The following is an 11399-nucleotide window of genomic DNA, read 5'->3' as shown; positions in this document are numbered from 1 at the left end:
GCCAATTCCATTATTCCAAACCAAAACAATTAGCAATAAGACTCCAAAGTTACAATTTAAAATCAATCCACGTCCACCAAGGCCTTCAAAACTATTTTTTTATCCGTTTAGCCATTAATGCAATGCAATATTTTAGAAAGGTATGCAAAAACCATGTAATTATCCATATTTCAAAAATAATAATGCAAGTGGATTGAGGTTACTACCAATTCCAAACCATAAACCATAAATTTGGGAGACTCCATTCCATTCACCATGCTCATGCACCCGATGAGTTCAAAAATCCATCCATAAAGCATAAACAAATGCATATAAACCTTGAGAATACCATTTAAATAATAATCATCCAAAACCCTTAACCCCAATTCTAAAACCAAACATTAAAATTATATAAATACAAAACTCACTACATGCCAAGATAAAATACAAGTTTAGGGAAGAGATACATGCCTAAAAATACCAAGAATTTGGAAAAGAAACCATAATTTGAACCCTAGATGACCAACTATTTGAACCTTGGAAGTTGTACCACATAGTGAGAGATCAATTCCCTCAAAATCGGACACATGAAATGAATTAGTAAAGTACTAGGGAAGGCAAAACTTTGCTAAAAATAAAGGAACACATTGATTTAACGTGGAAACCCCCTTACTACAGGAGGAAAAACCACGACTTTCCCTCTCAAGCTCTCCAAATCTAGTATAATTAACCTCTTGATTACAGACTTGACTTGAACCTAACTCTAGGCTCCTCCTTCTTGTAATTACTCTAAAGCTGAACTTGACAACTTTGCCAAGACTCCTCAACACTGATTAACTCTAATCAGTATCAAACATAGGAAACTCTACCTAATCACTCTAAAAAGATAAAGCAGTACTCTTAGAGTATGAGTAATTCAGTTACAAACCAATATCTAACTTAAGAACGTTTACACTATCAGCATATAAAGACTAAGAACTTGAGCTAAAATTAAGCTTTTTCCTTTTTCTCTTTTCACTCTTTTGAATTTGAAAAACCCACTTGATAGAGAAGTATCTTTTTTCTTTTATTGAGGAGTGATAATTAGGGTTAAAATGCTATTAGACCATGTGTACTAAATAGTACAAGTAGCACCTGCATAATTTTTTATACAAGAGGACAAAATTGTCAAATGCGTGCCAACTATACTATTGCCTTGAATATCCAGGGACCTGGTCCCTTGTAGTCATCTTCTCATCATTAAAATAAGATACAACAATTTTCCCCTTTTTTGATAATGACAAACCATCCATAGAGTTTTGATCATCAATATATATTCATCATATTTAATCATTGTGATTACCACTACTAAAGATAAATGTTCCCCATATCATTAAGTCATCATACAACATAGGGACCTGGTCCTTTATTGTTAATTGATATCAAAGATTACCAATCAGCCTTTCCTGGGTCAATATATCTCCATACCTTTTCTATAGCTCATCATACCCTTCCTTACCAATTAGCCTTCCCCTTGTCAATATATTTTCATACCTTTTCTGTAACTCATCATACTCTTCCTTACCAATCAGCCTTCCTCCTTTTAATATACCTTTATATGTTTTCTCATTTACACCACTTGGACTAGGTCCCTACCACATGAAATCAATATTCCCCCATTTGGAATCATTAAAAAGTAAAAGCAATAAACCAAGACTAATAGTGAGCACATGTTAGTTAATTCATGGCCACTGGGGAAACACCAACATGAAGAACAACTTTAGAAATAAAGTAGAGCTAGATAAATAGCACAAAAATAAGAACTCATTCATATTTCATAGTTTAGGTATTATTAAAGTGCAATATTTATATTTCCTATTCTATAGAAAAACCCACAAAAGTTGGAGGAATTAAAAAGATAGAGGATTTGGAGAGAAGGTTTGGAGAAGTAAGGCCATCTCAAGACAGTGTAACGACCCTTTGGTTAGCTTTTTGATATCTATTTTCAAGATCAGACCCTTATTGGTTAGAATTGTAACCTTTTTCTTGAGTTCATCATTCTTACTCCTAAGTTCTAAAAAGACCCTTAGACCCTCCTTTGGAACTAGCTAAATTTGTACATGTAATCTTCTAATTTTTGTATCTTTAGCAATTGTCTTTTGTTTTTATTTTTTTAGAAGCTCTACTAAGTTCATGATCAGTCACTACACCATCAGAGGGTTAATGTATTTTCAGGGATAAGTCTTCATCTGAAAGGCAAGTGGAGAAGGGGTTTGGCTTTAAAAGGTTAGGTTAGCTGAGTTGGGCAGGGTCCATGGTGTTAATGCAAAGATGAGCTTAATTTTAATTTTTGATAAAACAAATTTTTGATAAGGATAGAGAAGATATCAACTTTTCTATCAGAATAAAAAAAGTAAAACATGCATATTTATGATACTGACCTGAGAGATGGGACCACGTCCCTCTCTTTCTTTGAGTGAATCCTCAAGTTTGTGCATACTTTATTTGTTTTTTTCCAAAGTTGTTCCCGTGGCTGTATACCCACAAATGTATCGTACTAAGTTAGACTAAAAAATACATACTTTACCAATGATACGTATCTCCTAATCATACCCAATTTTATGGAGAACTACTGAGTCATATTATAGGTCAGGTTATTTTGATCAGTCCTAACTTTAACCTGTTCTTCACAAATTGTTCTTTATGAAGTGCCTTAGTAAAGATCTCTGCTATCTAATCCTCAGTATTGTAAAACTTCATATGTATGGCCTCTTTCTCAATATTTTCTCTCAGGAAGTGATGCCTCACATCAATATGCTTAGACCTCTAGTTCTGTACTGGATTCTTAGCTATATTTAGAGCACTTGTGTTGACACATTAGAGGGATAGTGTCTGGGACAATGCCAAAATCTTTCAATTGTTGTTTGTCTACAGCAACATATTCAACTTCAGTAGTAGATAGAGCAACTGAGTTTTGCTTCTTAGATCCCTAGGAAATTAAGGATTAGACAAGAAAATATGCCATTCCTGAAGTGCTTTTTCTATCTACAAAGTATCCAGCATAGTCAGCATCAACATAGCCTACAAAGTCAAAACTATCTCCTGATGGATAGTATAGGACCAGGTCCCCTGACCTCTTCACATACCTAAGAATTATTTTTGTAGCTTTCAAATGAGACTCTTTTGGACAAACTTGAAATCTACCATATATTCCTACACTAAATATAATGTTAGGTGACAGCGCACACGTAAGTGTACATGGTCTATAGAGTAGTAAAGTGTCTTCAAGGAAGCCTAAGTATCGATCTCCCAGGGACTTGCGTTCGTTTCCTATCCAATTATAGTTTAACCAATTGAGGAGAGTAGCAAATAGATTTTTAGAATTGAAAAATAAAACTAAACTAATGCGGAAAAGTAAATGACTTAGGATAATATATGGATAGAAGCCTAGGGTTAAGGCTTACGACCAATTATACTATGTCATTGAAATTCATTCATTAACTTTGTTATCTTGGTTGTTGATTCGTAGGGTTAATCGCATGATTATGATTTCCCAACCTCTAATCCTTTACCTAAGTTGGACCTTAAACCTACATCATTGAGCAGGGAGGTAATAGTCCAGTTAAGTTACATAAGTTGTCATCCTACGTGTGAATCAAGTAAGGCATCTAAGTACATCCCTATCCTAGATGCTAATTCAAATTCCTTATTTTATAAAGAAACAAGAACCATACTTTGCTTATTCCCGTGTTCTATCGCCCTATTCCCTCTCCCGAGTTCACAAGGTTGACAATTTATGTATTGTAAAGGTAGTTAATCCTTAAAATAGTTAAGACAAGAATAAACAAGCAACCAATATTGATAAGCAAATCAACAAACTTAATTCAAAATGAAAGTATTCTTGATCTTAGCCTTAACCCCGGAAAAGGAGTTTTGGACTTTAATGGAAATATTCATCATCTAATCTCTTGGATTGATGATACAAACCATAAAGAAACTACATTAAAGAATGATAAAACCTAAAAAAAATGTGTAGAGCAGCCTCCTCTAGTCAAATACATCCAAAAGTATGTAAAAGCGTGATATAACATGTATTTATAGTATAGGAGTAATCCCAATCCGTGTTGGCCAAGAAAACCTTCAAATATTAAGCATGGGACTAGGTGGGGAGGAACCCTGGATATCCCCCTACTCCAGGTGGGGCGTATCCCTAGCTACATCCCCGCTACAGGTGGGGCAGCGCCTCAATATCGCCCAGGCTCTCTAGAATTTGCTCTCCGAAATTTAGCTAAGTGTTGAGTCTCCCCTCTTGAACCCTTGTCTTGTGGTATCTTTCCCATGAATTACAAGCCTTATTAACATCAAAAAATCATCATATTCATCTCTAAAAGCATCCTACACAACCACAAAACACGAATTAAGAAGAAAACACAACACTACATCCATTACAATGAATCAAAACAAAAGCTAAACTAAGCTAGTTCGCATTGATCTTTCACTTATTGTTCCAACTGTACACTCATTCAAATTGAACTTTGCTTATTACCAAAACTTTATTCCAATCATAATAACATATAAATACCATTTGAAACACATTAAACACAATAAAATCCACCGAAATTAACTAGACAAGAACCTAGCTCAAGCTAGTAACACTAGTTTTCTGGGTTGAACTCTAAATGAATCTTTTAAGAACAAACTTGTTTGGAACTTACTCTAAACATCATAAACACATGGTTAAACACTTTGATACACATTTATATCATTATAAACCCATATAGAACATGAATCATCCTTAAAACAAGGCTAAAAAGGCTAGAATAGTGACGCTAGAATGCATAAATACCCCTAACATCATTAGTCCTGCTTGCAGTGAGATACAAAAAGGATCCAATAAGCCCTATATACAATCATTATCCATTTTTTATCTGGTTCCAATTGGAGTATCAATTGGCTTAGCATCTCTCATATTATATTTCTCCAGCAACTTGTTGATATACTTCTCATGACAAATCATTATCCCTTGAGAAGTTTGTTTGATTTGCATTCCTAGGAAGAAGCTCAAATCACCCATCATACTCATTTCAAATTCACTCCCCATTAGCTTAGCAAACTCTTCACATAGGGATTCAGAAGTAGCTCTAAAGATTATGTCATCAATATAGATCTGAACAACCAATAGGCTACTACCTCTGGTCTTTAAGAATAGAGTATTATCTATTTTACCTCTTTTAAAGCCATTTTACAGGAGAAACTTTGAGAGTCTCTCATACCAGGCCCTTGGTTCTTGCTTCAATCCATAAAGAGCTTTGTCTTATTTAAGAACATAGTGAGGAAAATCAATATCTTCAAAACCAGGAGGTTGTTTGACATAGACTTCTTCCTTAAGATTTTCATTCAAAAAGAAACTTTTGAAATCCATTTGAAATAGTTTGAATCCCATATATGCAGCAAATGCAACAAGAATCCTGATTGCCTCTATTCTTACTATAGGAGAAAAAGTGTCATCAAAGTCAGTCACTTCTTTTTGGTTATAACCTTGAACAACCAGCCTTGATTTATTTCTATTAATAGTTCCATTTTCTTCTTGTTTATTTTTGTGTACCAATTTGGTTCTAATAATTTTTCAATCATTAGGCCTGAGGAACAGGACCAGATGCCAGACTTTCCTTCTTTCAAATTGCTTAAGTTCTTCTAGCATTGCATTAATCCAATCAGTATTTTTCAGGGCTTCTTTCACATTAATGGGCTCAATTTGGGATAAGAAAGCTGAAAATGCCATAGCATTTCTGGATTGAGCTCTTATTTGGACTCCTATTTTCAAGGGTGTAGTTAAATTCTCAAAGGAATAAGAAGATTTGTGCCTCTAGTTTTTCCTTCTAAGATTGATTCCACTAGGACCAGGTCCTTGCAAATCTTGACTAGTCCTTTTTTGTTGTTCTTCTACTGAAGTTGGGATTTCTGTCTAAGTTTTTTGATCAACATCACTTTTATCATTCTCATCTGTACCATTTATCCCTAGACCATTATCTTCAGCAATATCATTCCTTTGAATAGGAATGAGTTCTTCAACTCCTGAATCTTTACCATCACCTGGGTTTATTTGATTTTCAAACTCATCAAAGATCACATGAACACTTTCTTCAACACACAAAGTTCTTTTATTGAAGACTCTGTAAGCCTTGCTTGTTGAGGAATAGCCTACAAACACTGCTTCATCACTTTTGGACTTAAACTTTCCCGATTCTCTCTTGCCATTATTTAGCACAAAGCACTTGCACCCAAATGGTCTGAAGTAGTCTAGCTTAGGCTTTCTATTGAACACCAATTTGTATGGAATATTATTCAGGAGTGACCTAATCAAGCACCTATTAGTCACATAACAAGTAGTATTTACAGCTTCATCCCAGAAACTCTTTGGAAGACCACTATCAATCGGCATAGTCCTAGCAATCTCTATGAGTGTTCTATTCTTCCTTTTAACAACTCCATTTTATTGTGGAGTTCTATGAGAATAAAAGTTGTGACTTATTCCATGCTCAACACAAAATTCAGCAACTTGAGAATTCTCAAATTCAGTTCCATGATTAAATCTGAATTCAGCAATTTTACAATTTAGCTTCACTTGAATTTGTTTGGCAAAAGCCACAAGAACCTCATATGTTTCGTCCTTGGTTCTTATAAATATTGTTCAGGTAAACCTGGAGTAGTCATCTACTATAACAAGAACATATTTTTTCTTTCCTCTACTTGGAACTTTAACAGGTTCACATAAATTTATGTGCAATATTTCTAGGGGTCTGGAAGTACTCACCTGCTTTTTTTAATTTGAAGGAGGATCAGGTCTATTTACCTTTAGCAAAAGCATCACAAATTTGTTGTCTGGAAATTTTAGTTTTGGCAAGCTACGGACCAGGTCCCTTGAAATCAACTTATTTAAAAAGGAGGAACTTATATGTCCTAGTCTTCTATGCCATACATTAGCATCTTCACTTTGAACACTTAAACAAGTTAATTCCCCATCAGCCACAAACTCCAGATCAGCTACATACATGTTTTTAATCCTTTTGGTTTTGAGAATAATTCTTTCAGATTTCATGCTTGATATAGTGTATCCATCAGATAAGAATTTTACCTTATTTCCTTTGTCACAAATTTGAGATAAACGTAGAAGACTATACTTAAGGCCATTTACATAATACATATCTTTAATTGCATCATGAGCTTATTTTCCAATACTTCCAACACCTTGAATATACCCATTTTTTATCATTTCCAAAAAGACACACCTCCCCCTTGAAATGTCTTGAGGGATAGAAAATAATCAATCCTTCCAATCATATGTCTTGAACAACTACTGTCCATAAACTAGTTTTGGGTGAAACCCCTTTTTCTACTTCATGTTCTTTAGTGGTTTCCACAAGGAAAAATAAGGAACCAGAGGTGATTTTCTTATCATCCTTTTTCAGCATGAAACCAACTCCATACTTTTTATCTTTCTCATATTTACTGGAGGAGTTTTCCCATGCAGCCAATACCTTCTTTACTATACAGCTAGTTGCATCCTTTCTTATTAAAACTTTTCAGGATTCTGATCTTTCTTTTGAATTAGGCAGTTCCTAATAAAATCTTCAGAACTACCACCCTTGTGAGAACCTTCAAATTTGCCATACTATTTTCTAAGTTGAACAATTTTCTGTATTGTTCTAACAATCCTTATTGTCAGAAGAGCAATGTCAGTGTCTTCCTTACTTAAGTCAGACAGTAAAGTCTTCAATGTCAATAAACTCTCCTTTTTTGCTTCTTTTCTCTCCACTCCTTGCTCAGTGATGGCAGATGTTTTGCTTTTCCAAAATTTTGGAATAGCTCCACCAATTGTTGTCACTTTCTTGTATGAGGGAACCTTTTCTCCTTTTCTAGATTAAGTAATGCAACCATGATGACCAAAACACTCTAGGTGTAAACCTTTTAGAGTGAACCCAATCTGATACCAATTTGGAACCTTGGAGGTTGCACCACACAGTGGGGGCCTAGGTCCCTAAAAATCAATCACAGGCAATGAATTAGTAAAGCACTAGGGAAGGCAAAACTTTGCTGAAAATAAAGGATCATATTGATTTAACGTGGAAACCCGCGTATTTCAGGAGGAAAAACCACGGCTTGCCCTCACAAGCTCTCCAAAATCCACTATAATTAACCTCTTGATTAAAAACTTGACTTGAACCTAACTTTAGCTTCCTTCTGCTTGTAATAACTCTACTACAAGCTGAACTTGACAACTCTGCCAAGACTTTTCAACACTAATTAATTCTAATCATTATCAATCTTAGGAAACTCTACCTAAGAACTCTCAAAACAAAAATAAAGCATTACTCTTATAGTATGAGTAATTCAATTACCAACCACTATCTAACTCAAGAACGCTTACACTATCAGCATACAAAGACTAAGAACTTGAGCTAAAAATGAGTTTTTGCCTTTTTCTCTTTTCACTCTTCCGAATTTGCAAAAACCCTACTTGATAGAGAAGTATTCTTTTTCTTTTATAGATGAGTGATGATTAGGGTTGAAATGCCATTGGACTAGGTGTCCTAAATAGTACAAGCAGCACTTATGCAATTTGTTAAATAAAAGAACAAAACTGTGTAGATGCGTGCCAGTTGTACTATTGCCTTGAACATCAAGGGACTAGGTCCCTTGTAGTCATCTTCTCAACATCAAAACAATATACAACACCAACCCTTAGAAACCCTAGCTTTGTTCTTGACTTGGAAACTTGAGAAAGAAGAGAGTGTTTATGTTATGTTTAATGGTTGGAAATAGGGCTAAGGGGATGTTTTATGTCGTGGGAATAGTGTAAAATAAGAGAAAAGACCGAATCACCCTTAATGAAAAATGTGTAAAAAATGTGTAGGAAAATAACTCTTAGTCGCTACGGGTCAGGTAACGACTCGTGGTCACTGGTCACGAGTCGTCACCATGACTTATAGTCTGGGCAGTGACTCAGGACCACCTTACTGGTTTGGTCACGAGTCCCACCCTACGACTTGAGACCTCACCCTACGACTCGTGGAGTATAATCATTACCAAGACAACAATCTTGGGCCATCTCACTATTAAGGTCACGAGCCCCTCACCATGACTTGTGACATTAACCTACGACTCGTATGGTCCCAGTCGTGACCATGACAGGAACTTAGGAAAACCTTAACGATTTAGACCATGATTAGCTCTATACGACTTGTGATGAGTCTTTAAGACTCGTCACCTTAGTCGTACCTTGAGCAGTAAGCATGATAACTTAGAAAAAATTCAAAGTCCATAACGTGGGGTGTTACGGTTAGTTACTACTCCATAGTCGTCAGTGTTTTTTTTTTTGGAGGTAATCAACTCATCGCATTGTATTCTTCTTCGACTTTTCACGTATCTGCTTAACATGTTTCTCTTCGATTGTGTCGAGATCCATTAAGTGTAATAGCCATTAAAGAACTTGGTTTGCAAGTTCTTTTAATCTTGACTAGTATAAAATCTCCTCTCAACAGTATCAAATTTTAGATATAAACTCCTCTCAACATTTTGAATTTTTTGGTATATAATTCGCTTGAAACGCTTCATATTTGCGGTACAATAAGGAGTAGCAGGAGGAGGGGGGAAGAGAAGACCAAATGGTCATTTTTTTTATAAAGAAAATGTTCAAGTGAGGAAGAAGACTATCAGTGATATTTTTTTAGTAAATATTTTGTGTGGGCGGGCATTCCATGTAATCATCCCTTTTTTTGTAGTATATTTTTTAAAAAAAAAAAAAAAGAATAGTAATATCTTCTACACTTAAAATTCTTTTGACCCAATAAACTTTTTATTTCATCTTTAATCTCATGTTTTCAGACATAGAAATGTGATATTCTTGAAGAAGTATATTCCATAAAGAATAGTATTTTCATCATTTTATTTTATGTGGCATTTTTGACTTGACACAATATTTCAGAAAAAAATGAAGACTCTTAAAATAGTCTAAAATAATATTTGTGTGAATAAAAACTATTTCATTAAGGGTAAAAAAAAAAATTAAAGTTAAATTGCTTTTAGATTGTAGCAATGTGACATTTTTTTTAGACGGACTAAAAAAAAGTGCACATTAACAGAGGAGCAATACCTTTATATTGTTGAAAGCTTTTGACTCGGTAAACTTTCTATTTAACCCTTGATGTCATACTCTTATAACTATAAAAATATCATGACATGCTAAAGATTAAAAATTTTAATAAACATTTTTTATTCTCTAACTTTGTGTCCTATCAAACATAATTAGGATAAAATGAAATACATTGGAGTATTAGAATGGCTCTTTCCAAGTGGTATCAAAGCCAAAAATAGTCGAGGAAGTTGAAAATTTAGCGTTGCAAAATAGAATTGCAACTTGCAACAATCACAGACGGATTATTTTCATTTTTTCACTAATAATAATTTAATTTAATCACATAACTTGGTCCTGAAGTAAAATAAACTGAAATTTTAAAATTTAATATGTAATTGTATTTTAGCAAAATCATCTGAAATGCACCAGTGCGTCAAAATTGTAATGGAATTCATTTTTATGTTTTAATTTCTTTCCTTAAATATAGAGCAGGCTGATTTGGAGTCACTACCGATAAGTTGTCTTGCTCGTTCATTTTTCAATAGGCACGCAGTCCTAGCCTACACCATTGTCCAAAACTTCTTAAATTTTTGTTTGTCAATATCATCATTCAAAATAAATATGAGATTACTTCAACAATCAACTTCAGAATACGACAAATTCAATGAGTTTAAATTTAACTATGGCATGTTTAACTCATAAGTGATCTTTGGTTATTTCAATTTGTTGTTATTAGTTTGATGTGACACGATATTTAAAAAAATAAAGATGACTTTTAAATCTTGTATTCTTAAACTAAACATATGTATAATGCATTAAAATACTTTTATTTTCGCTACTTTAACATGCCATGTGGGATATTGAAATCATGGAAAAGGATCATTGAAATTATGAAAAAGGGTCAAAACTATCTCTGAACTATGTGAAATGGATCAAATATCATCCATTTGCTTTTTAGCTCAAAAATACCCTTTCATTTAATTTTTGGTTCAGAAACATCTCTCACCTTAACGGAGTGCCACCAAGCACACCACGTGAAAAAAATTGTCACATGACCAATCTACGTTAGCATTTCATTTACAGAAAGGGCCAAAACTATACCTGGACTATTTGAAATGAAGTAAAAATACTTTTCATTTATTTTTTTGGCTCGAAAATACCCCTCAATTTATTTTTTGGCTCACAGATACTCCTCACTTTAATGGAGTGCCACCAAGCACACCGCACGAAAAAAGTTGTCACATGGCCAGTCAACATCAACATTCAATTTAATACCCAATCGAATCACTTAACCATCCAACTTAAC

Source organism: Capsicum annuum, chromosome 10, assembly GCF_002878395.1.
Source record: "Capsicum annuum cultivar UCD-10X-F1 chromosome 10, UCD10Xv1.1, whole genome shotgun sequence".
NCBI lineage: Eukaryota > Viridiplantae > Streptophyta > Magnoliopsida > Solanales > Solanaceae > Capsicum > Capsicum annuum.
Note: the sequence above shows the minus strand (reverse complement) of the source record.